General features: G+C 44.6%; 1 protein-coding gene and 1 long non-coding RNA gene across 11 annotated transcripts in view; one reads left to right on the forward strand and one right to left on the reverse strand.

The window, feature by feature from the left end:
• The window catches only part of ELMO1 (engulfment and cell motility 1), a 501394-nt gene that overhangs the window by 418649 nt on the left and 72730 nt on the right, over window positions 1–10015 (forward strand). The window lies entirely within an intron of this gene.
• On the reverse strand, window positions 3640–5697 carry LOC109389818 (uncharacterized). Its single transcript, XR_002125462.1, has 3 exons — window positions 5396–5697; window positions 4372–4507; window positions 3640–3935 (listed from the first exon to the last, which is right to left on the reverse strand). It is a non-coding gene; the product is annotated as an uncharacterized LOC109389818 (long non-coding RNA).

A 10015-nucleotide genomic window follows, 5' to 3' on the forward strand; every position in this document is an offset into this window, starting at 1 on the left:
TTAGCTTGTATATGCTGATGTATGTAGTGAACCTCCAAAGGGGGATGTAAGCAATGAAGTGCCTCAGAAGTTTACATCACAGGATTCTTTCCTCTTCCTCCCACTTCCTTTCTTTCCTCTATCCCACCCCGCATATTGTGGAACTAGTAAAACCCAAGCCCACTCTGAAAAATGCGGATTCAAGGAATTCTGAAGAGACTACCTCATCTCTTTAGACCTATTCTAGTAGAAAGGCATGGCATCATAGATAATGTCAAATACCAAACACTGCAGAGCACAAATACAGGACTTCTGAATATACCATAGAGTATGTGAAAGAGATTGGAGCAGTGGGCTTTTTTCCTACATGGAGTTTGTTTAGCTGATAGTTCAGAAATCAATTTATTTTTGTTAGAACCAACATGAAAAAGAGTAATGGGATTTACCCCAAGAAAGGACTATATAATTGGAAACTAACTCAGAATTTGGTTCACACTGGTTGGGGATATTTCATAAAGCACACAGCTAAGTGCCAGTGTCACTTCCTTCACGAAGCTGCTCTAAATCCCCCAGCTAGATGGTGCCTTTCTCCTGACCTCTTGTCACGATTCACCTGTGCCTGGCTTATGCATTTATAATTTACCTATTCACACAAGAGCTACATGGTTTATCTCCCGTGCTGGTGAAGAAACCCCTCTTGTGAGAGCCTCTTAGAACCTCACAAGGCAAAGCACAGAGCTTCCACGTGCTAGACACTCAGATGATTGGTGAGTTTCTTGCATTTCCCTAAGATTATTTATTTAGTATTGTTATAATCAACTAGTTATTAATTAGCTAGTATTTCTTCAACATCTACTATGTGCTAAGCACTGTGCATTAATTATTTCTTTTAATATTTACAACAAAACTCTGAGGTAGATACCTGTTACTCTCAGTTTACAAATAAACAGAGACTTTAAAAAATTGTCAATAACTTGCCCAGTATCAGAACCAGTGTTCTAAACTGTGGGTGTCTCTTAGCCGAGCCTGTGCTTCAGATCATTACATCACCCTCTCACGGGCTAGAGAAAGACAAACACACTCAGAATCCAGAACAGCCTCAGAGGTGTCCTTGTGGTTCCCTATTCTCCTTGCGTACCACTGTGGAGATAATCACCCCCAGGCTTGCAGAAGACTTGCAGACCACCAGCCAGTTGTTTTTTCTCCAACATTCTGAGTATGGAAGGCTCTCCTTGGCTATTCTGCCTGAGGTTGCCTTCACCACGTTTGCCCTGCTGTGGTTAAGTTGGGCACATTGCAAATTTAGGCAGTATTCTCCGTAAGTCAGTCCCTCCGGCGAGAGCAACCTCAGAGCTGGGAAATGGTCATCTATTTGCTCTCCACTTGCCCACTTCCTGTGGGGTTAGGAAGACGCCAACAACATAGACCACTCCAGATTCTTCGCATGCACAAAGTCTGATGATTCTCAGCCTATTTCTACCTGTGGAGTCAGAAAGTCAAACCAACCAGTAATTATCCAGCACATGTCACTGTAAGCGAGTGGCACTGTGAACTCATTCACACTCATTTTGATTCATCTTGGTTGTTTTTGCTAGGGGCATACAGTATGGTGAAGAATGGAGTGGGGATTGAGTTCTTGCCCTGTATCAGATGCCAGTCTCTGCATGCCGTGGGCCAGTGGCTGGCTCCATCTCAGCTAAAAACAGGAGGATGGGCTATGGCATCCTTTGCTCCCTCATTCTCAGCTTGTCTTTCTTAGAGTGGGTGCAGCTCTGCAGGGACTAGGTTCCTCTGCAGTCGGACTGGGGGCGGGGACCCTTGTATGAATGTGGCACAGTCCAGAACCACTGCAGTGTCACTGACATGCTTTATTTACCACTTCATCTCTGAAAATGGCCAGAAAACACAGTTTTTGGTAAATGAATGGAATCTGAATAGTGATCCAAGTTGGAGTGTGTTTACACTTTGTAGACTTCTGCTTGCAGAAGGTTGAAACAGGCAGACGCTGCAGGGAAAGCCATTCTCAGAGTCCCTGCCTGATGGGGTTAAACCCTGGAGCAGGCCTCAGACCTCTGTCTCTGATAGTGACCAAGCCTTTGACCTAAATACGACATGGCCAGGAAATCAACCAAGTCCTTTTGGAGACATCTGCAAAATGTATAGTTATATCCACAGAAGATGATTTATGGGTCCTTTGCCATTTTTTAAATAGTTTTACAAATTATTCAGGTAAACACATACTTCCTTTTTTCAAAATTGCAAATACCTGAGGTGTTTTGAATCAATAGAATTTTTAAAAAATGAGCATCACTGAACAAAGCACACAAACACTCCCTCCCTTGTGGAGCTTACATTCTAGGTGGCCATTGGTGACAACTAAGGTAAAACACCAGCATTTGCCCGTCCAAGAACAGAGCATCCCAAATGAAGCAAGTGCAATAAGCGTCCTCTTATCCCACGTAGCTGGAGCTGGCCGCTAACTCGTTGATTAAAAAAAGACCATGAAAATGGTTATGCTTAATCATAACATGATATATGTGTGCCTTAAATATTTTATTTTAACTTAAAACATATGAAATTTTTAAGTTTGATGATTGGAATCTTTAATTGCCATTCTTAGATAAACCACACCTGAAAGCCATCTTCTGCACTTTCCAGCTTCAGTTTCCTTAAAGTGGAATGAGATCTTGAAGGCGTTTAGAAAGCAATCAAAGTACAGAGCCTTCCAGGCTTCTGTGGTTGACCCACCCTCATCTGGTTCGACAGAGGGTTTGATTTAGTTTTAGCCCCTTTCTTTTAAGCCAGGCTTCCAAAGCATGCAACTTAGAGCATTTTCTTTTTGCATCCACAGTTGGTCAGTGTATATCCTAGGCCACCAAATTACGTAATTATACGACCAAGTGTAACGGGCAGAATGAGGCTTGGAAACAGACCCCACAGTCTCATCTGGTGGAGAAGCACAGGGGCAAACCGGCAACTAAACTGTTCGCTTGGAGCGTCAGCCTGGGCACCAGTCACTCGATTTTACAGAAAAGGTGGAGAATGTTTCTTAATCTGGCAAGTCAGTGATGCTGCAGTCATTTGAGAGAACTCCTACTGTACTCCTAAATGTGATCATACGTGCCCATTATTTGCATCCCGTAGAATAGTGTTGCAAAGCCTGAGTGCTATAGAGCCCTGGCAGTGCTGGGAAGTGGTGGGCGGGGGCTCAGGGGTCACTAGAGAGAGTCGGCAGCAGGTCTGACTTTCCCCACCTTCCTTCACCTACAGGAGATGCACTTTTATCTGTTTTAGATACCTGACTGTTGCATATTTCTAAAGAAAAGACTTAGAGAATGGTTGTGTCTTTAAATAAGGCATATCGGGGTGCTTTTGGAGAGGAAATTTTAGACTTGTAGCAGCCTGGCATAAATTACCATAGACAGGGGACCTGATAATATTTCTAAATCTTTTGAAAGACTGGTGATTTAGAATGCCTGGTTTCCACCAATTCTTTTTCCATTCAGTGTTTCTGAATAGGCACTGTATTCATTTCCTAGGGCTGCTGTAATAAAGTACCACAAACCTGGTGGCTTCAAACAGTAGAAATTTATTATTTCATAGTCATGGAGCCGAAAAGTCCAAAATCAAAGTGTTGACAGGTATATTCTCCTCCTGAAACCTATGCAGAAACCCTTCTTTTTCTCTTTCTAACGTCTGGAGGTTTGCTGGTGACCCCTGGCATTCCAGACTTGCAGTTACACAACTCTGGGTACTCTGCCTTTGTCATCACGTGACACTCTCCCTGTGCGCCTGTGTCTTCACATGGCTGTCTTCTCATGAGAAAGAAAACCAGTCACATCGGATTAGGGGCCTGCGCCCTCCTGCAGCATGACCTCATCTTAACTAATTACATCTGCAGTGACCTTTTTTCCAAGTAGGCGCGGATTCTGAGGTTTGGGCTTCAGGACTTCGACCTATTTTGAGGGGAAAACACAAATCAACCGATAACAGGCACTGAGGATTTTCTGGATGTAGTTCTTCTCCCTGCCTCCAGCACCATCAATTCCTAGAGACTGCCAATGAATAAAACAAAGCCTCTCAACATTTATAATGTCAGAGATGTCCTTGTGCTTGAATAAAACTGAAATAGATCCTCTGGGAGAATCCCTTAATTGAGGCAAGGCAGTGTTGCCAAGAAAAGACGCTACAGTAAAAGGAACTATCATGTTTTGAGTGCTCACTCTGTACTTAGTCCTATGCAACGCGGAGCACATTCCTTCTTTTATTTTTTATTTGCCTCCCCCCAGATTCTAACAGGTATCATTATTATTTTATGTCCTTCAGTTTCCAAGTGACCAAAAGCATGCAATTGTTAGTTATCTTCAACAAAAAGAAACTGTATTGGCTCACATAACTAGAAGCTAGAAAGAATGCAGACTTCGGGGCTGGCTTAACCCGGGGCTGCAGCTCCATTTCTCTGCAATTCCCTGGGCTCTGCTTTCCTCTGCGTAGCAGTTTAGCAGTGGAGGTTGCACACCACAGCACCCTGTGGAAGAGAGAGGGGTCGCTTAGGGGCAGGATCCCAGAAGGAACAAGAACATTCCTAGAAGCACCCAGCCAACCCGCTGCCTGTCTCCTTGGCTTGAACTTGAGCACACACCTGGTTCTGAACCAAATACTATTAAAAAAAAAGGGGGGGGGATTATATTCAGATCAATCAGATCTGTATCTGGGAGGAGGGGGTGTTGGCATTCACTGGGGCTCAAGGAGTGCCTGGAGCTTCAACAGATACTTGAATAAAATGAGGGTTCTCTCAGGAGGGAGGAGGCAATCATTCGGTGAGCCACCAGGGACACCTACCTCAGCAGGCCCAGTATACAGACGAAATAACTAAGGTTAGGGAAACGAATGACTTCTTTCCACAGTCCCGCGGCTCGTGAGCGTAGGCTAACGTTCAACACCCAGTGTCTGTGGCTTTCTCATGTATCTTGCTGCCACCAGTTCTCCTACTGGAGTGGCTAAGTGCTCCCTGTGCTTTTTGGAGTCATTGCATAGTCTCAGACACTCGGTCTTCACACCCTTGACCATGCACCTTCTAAGAGGTGTGTCTCCTCATAGTGTGCTACGTCTCTGTGAGTGAAAACTGCTGTTGAGGGGTTGAAGGTTGAGAGAGAATTCTGGGAGTGCTAGTGCTGGGAGGATGGATTCCCCACCTGGATAGACGGCCTCAGTAGAACCCCTGAATTGCTAGCTTCCCTTTTGTGCTTTCATGTGCTCTGATCAAGGTATCAGGTAGACTGCCTCACTAGTAAGGATATTAAAATATAGAGAGAGGGGGGCGGAAGGGGGAGAGGAGAAGCGGGAGAGGGGGGTACTATTTCCAAGTTTGCAATTAGGCCACTTGGGTACTTTTTTAGGAGAGAAAAGGCTTTACCTGAATAACCTCCCAGGAGAAACTTGCCGTGGCGGAGACCACGGTGGTCTGCATTATGGTTGAGTAGTCACAGGAAATCTGGAGTTGGAAGGACTAAAGCTTTCCTGCCTGCCAGGTGTCTCACTCGAGTGATGAGAAATGAGGAGCGAGTGTCTTCAGCTCAGGCTTTGGGGCCGGCCTGAGTCTTTGGCTCTAAACCTTAGTGGAACTATCTCTACGAGTTTCCTTTCTGCGGTCTCTGGCCCTTGGCTATTTGAAGTGGAGAATTGGAAAATCCAAAAGTTTTTCAGACGTTTCCTCTTGTGAGCATCTGTATTGTCGAGGAGAAGAGAATTTGCCCATTATTAACCTTCATGCTGATTATTTCTTTTTTCATCTTCTAATCATCAAAAGCACATGTTTTCATTTCCATTTCAATCATTTCAATTACTCGCATCCAAAGCAGAAACAATCCCAACATTATTAACTTTTATAATACCCCAAAGCAAGCAGCTCTTAGCGTACCTAGCCATGCCTGAAGTCTCTTTTCCCTTGGAAAGCACTGCCAGCAGGGTTGGTCTCACAGTGTGTGCAGGGAGAGGGGAACAGCCTGCATGCTATAAGCGGGTGCCCTGCCCCCTGCAGAGTTTGTAAATACAAATGTCTACCCCTCAGTTCTGAGCCAGTGTTTCAGCAGCCCTGGGCCCTATTGTCTTGGTTGGGGGAAGGGCTGAATTAAATATGCACATAAGTCTGATGTGCAGGACCCCAGGAATGTGACTTGCATCTGAGGTGTCCTCAGTTCTCCACATTCCTGCCCTTTGCTATGTTGGCCCTATCTCTGCAAGGCCTTCCTCTCTCTTCCTGGTGCTACAGGAAGTGAGACCTGCCCTCAGCCCAGCCCCTTGGCTTCACTCCCGCCGGCTCTGTCCATCCCTCATATCCACCCAACGCCCGTGGGATCCTGCCAGGAGAACTAGATTAGCAAATGTCAAACATTTCCACAGCCAAACTGTTTCTGAGGGGGGGGAAAAAAAAAGGTTAAGGAGAAGCTCAATAAATACTAGAGATAAAAGCAAAAGCAGAACTAGTCTCACTCAAATGGGACGGGCAACCTTGAAGTCCTACCCCTTGCCCTTGGCCACTAAGATGAATCCCTCCATCTCTTCTGAACACGGTGTAAAAATCATAGACCTGAAACCATGAGACCGCTGGTCTGGCTGGGACTCTCACCTGCCTGCGTTGTGCTTGTCAGCCCCCTGCCTTCTCTGCCTAGCAGTTGGAGACCCCCAACCTCCCCCAAGTATTTCACGTGTCTGGAGGAGTCCCATGGGAGTACCCGTCTTCCTCCCCTGCTGTTCTCACCCATTGCCCTGGTTTGGGCTCTCTGTCCCCTCCCAAGGGCTTGTGTTGACCACCCGTCTCACTGAAGCTCACCCCAGCACAGAGACTATATCACACAGAGCTTTTAAGGTCTGTGGGTCGACAAGCTTGGGTTGCTATTGCTCATATCATTGTGATGTCACTACTAATTTATCACCTTGGAGGGCTGGTGAAGGCTGCAGTTCATCTCCCCACACCCAAGTTCCAAGAGAAGAGCCTAGACGTACAGCATTCCTTGTTCTTCCACTAGGACGTGACGTGGTCTTCCTAGAAGAAGCTGACTAGTCGTTCCTCGCTGGGGTGTCCTGGACCAAATAGATTAGTGTCCTCTAAAACACTATAGTTGAACTCTGCTCCTGGAAAGTTTTAGCTACAGAAAGTCTGCGGCATTATAAGTAGTCGTATTAAAAATAATAAATAAATAAATAAATAAATAAATAAATAAGTAGTCGTATTTAAGCGAGCTTGGAATACAGTCATTTTCAGCCTGCAGCCTGGACTTCTGAAGTCTTCTCCAATTAGGATGAGTGGCATGCGAGGTACTTTCTGGCTCCACATGGTCTGAGCTGCTTTGAGGCAGAGGTTAACTAGGCCAGTGGACACTTTGATGTGCTCCTGTCACTGTAGGGCCTCTCTGGGTTGCTGTAAAGAACAAGCAGAACTGATTTTTCTGTCTTCTCAGGGCCAATTCAAACAAAACCCCTGAGCCCTGGCTGGAGCACCCGCCCTAGGAAGGCTTTTCTCTGTCCACTGCGGCACCCAGGAGGGACCCTGAGGCGGGAAGCAGGCCTTTCCCACTCATCTGCTGAGTCAACACATTTACAGAGCTTTTTCTGTGCCAGGCACCGAGCTTGGTGCTGGGCATTCAGAGATGAATGCACACGGGAGAGGGTTTGTCAAGTTGACTCAGGAGGCTGTAGAGCTATGGTGAAACTTCATCTTAGAAATAGCCAAGAGACCACTGGGTGTTTAAGTCAGAAAAAAGAATGCAATCCGTTCTCATCTTTGCCTTCTCTCTGCTCTCTGGATCCTCTTTCTTCAGCTAATAGAAACACTTACCCGATAGAACCTTCAGCTTTGTTTCACTCAGTATCCTTAGCACTCTGCTTTTTCTCCCTTACCTCTGCAAGAGGAAGCACAGTCAACCCTTTTCTAAACGACAAAGAGTTTCAATTAGCGGGGCTTGAACTAGTGACAGTTTTCTTCCATGCCTTTCAAGATTTCCAGTTAAAAGCAGAAAGACTCCTCAATCCTAATCCACTTTGCCCTCTTCCATCCAGGAATCTGGAAATGACAGAAGGACATTAGGCAAATTCCTGTCTTTTAGCACTTACCACCCAATCCTTGAACTGGTTTTCATTTGTCTCCCAGTTAATCAGAGATCCCCTTGAGGAAGGTAAAGAAGGAAACCAATACTTACCATGAAGGATACTGAGCCAAGAACTGTATGGAACCCTCTCCATGTGTGGGCAGGGGCCATGTTTTATTAACTGTGTCTAATAGTGCCTTGCCTGCTTCTTAACACACCCACAATAAAGGTATTATGAATGAATGAACGAACAAATGAATGAATGTTTACCCTCTAAAGAGCAGGTCATCTTATATCTCAGCATATGTTTGCCACCTGGCCCCAGGTAATAACATCTGGTTACATGAAAAAATACCTTATATTATATAGAAACTTCTGATTTTCATTTACCTTCTTAAAGAGAGAGACATATACCCAAAAGTCCCTAGCACATAAAATTTATTCGATTACTATTTGATACATGTAGACAGTCATTAAAAGAATTCTGTGAGGTAGGTAGTACCATTTTCCTTTTCAGGGAGGTAATTTTATGTCTGTCCAAGGTCACGTAGCTCAAGTTTTAGATTTGTGTTCATTGGTTACATGTACTGAGGACCTACTATGTGTCAGGCATGCCATGGGTGCTGTCCACATGTTTGTCATTTAATCTTATGACAGCTCTGCAGGGTTTATATTAGTGTTATGATTAATTATGAGACTGAGGCCTTGAGAAAATAAATTAATTCTCTTTAAGGCCACAAGCTCATACATGATTGCTCATTACACCTCAAGCAGCTAGTGCTAGTCCTGGGACATTGATCCTCTGGGATGAATCCCAAAAAGCAGCCTTACATGTTCTAAGGGAAATACTTTTCTTTCCAAATATGCATCCATCTTTCTCACTAGATGATGGTGTTCAATAGTGTGACGGAAGCCAAATTTTCATTCTCATTCAAATTCTGCATTGGTTAGGATTAAAATGCATCAACTACCAAATCGATATTCATGGATCAAGTACAACAGGAAAGCCAGAAGCTCATTTCCATTCTGACCCCTTTCAATGACCAATAATATGATCAAGATGGAGACAGAGACACTAAGAGTGCCTGTGTTCTCACCACACAGGTGAGTGTGTGAAGAGGTCCACTGAATCTCTGCATGCCCTCATGCAGAAGGAGAGGCAGCATGCCTTTCCCACCCTGGAGAACACGCTCTGGCCTCTTTTTGCACTTGCCTGATTGCAAACTAGCTGAAATTGCAAATCCGACATGGTTGGAATGATAGACTTTCTCACTGAGTCAAGTTTATTTTAAAAACTCAGTGAGGTGTTTCTAAAAACACAACATTAAAAAATCAAGTACCTGAGCATGCTCTGTAAGAAGTGATTTTATCTTATCTTATCTTAGGGGGTATTGCAATTATGGCTTACTTTTATTGGGAGCAGTGCCCCCAGAGCATAGGCGTGAGTAACGGAGCATAGCGTGTAGTTTGGGAGGCTTCTCAGTAAGTGCAACACAGTGAATTAAAGGCATAAGTAATTTTAATGACAGTATAAGAGAACTGAACCTTCAAAGGCTAGGAAATTTTAGCTTTAACTTGGGGGGATTGCACAGAGGCAGGTTTTTAACTCTTTTCATCTTAAAAAGGCACATTGTAAAATATTACAGTATATGCATGTTGAATAAAAGTCACTGAATCTGTAATATGGAAGCAAAATAGAGCTTTTGAATTTCCTTACATTGGTCTGCTATTGCTATTACTAATGAAACTGCCTTGGGCCCGAAATAGCCCACTTAGAATTTCTAGACACATCTGGGGCCATGGCTACTCCCTGGTCAATAGCAGCTGGCCCGTGGGGTGGGGAATCTTGTACACCAGAGCAGTCAGTTCAGTTGCAATACAGAGAGAGACAGAGAGAGACAGAGAGAGAGAGAGAGAGAGAGAGAGAGAGAGAGAGAGAGAGAGAGAGA

The sequence above is a fragment of the Hipposideros armiger genome, unplaced genomic scaffold (assembly GCF_001890085.2).
Source record: "Hipposideros armiger isolate ML-2016 unplaced genomic scaffold, ASM189008v1 scaffold_244, whole genome shotgun sequence".
NCBI classification, from domain to species: domain Eukaryota; kingdom Metazoa; phylum Chordata; class Mammalia; order Chiroptera; family Hipposideridae; genus Hipposideros; species Hipposideros armiger.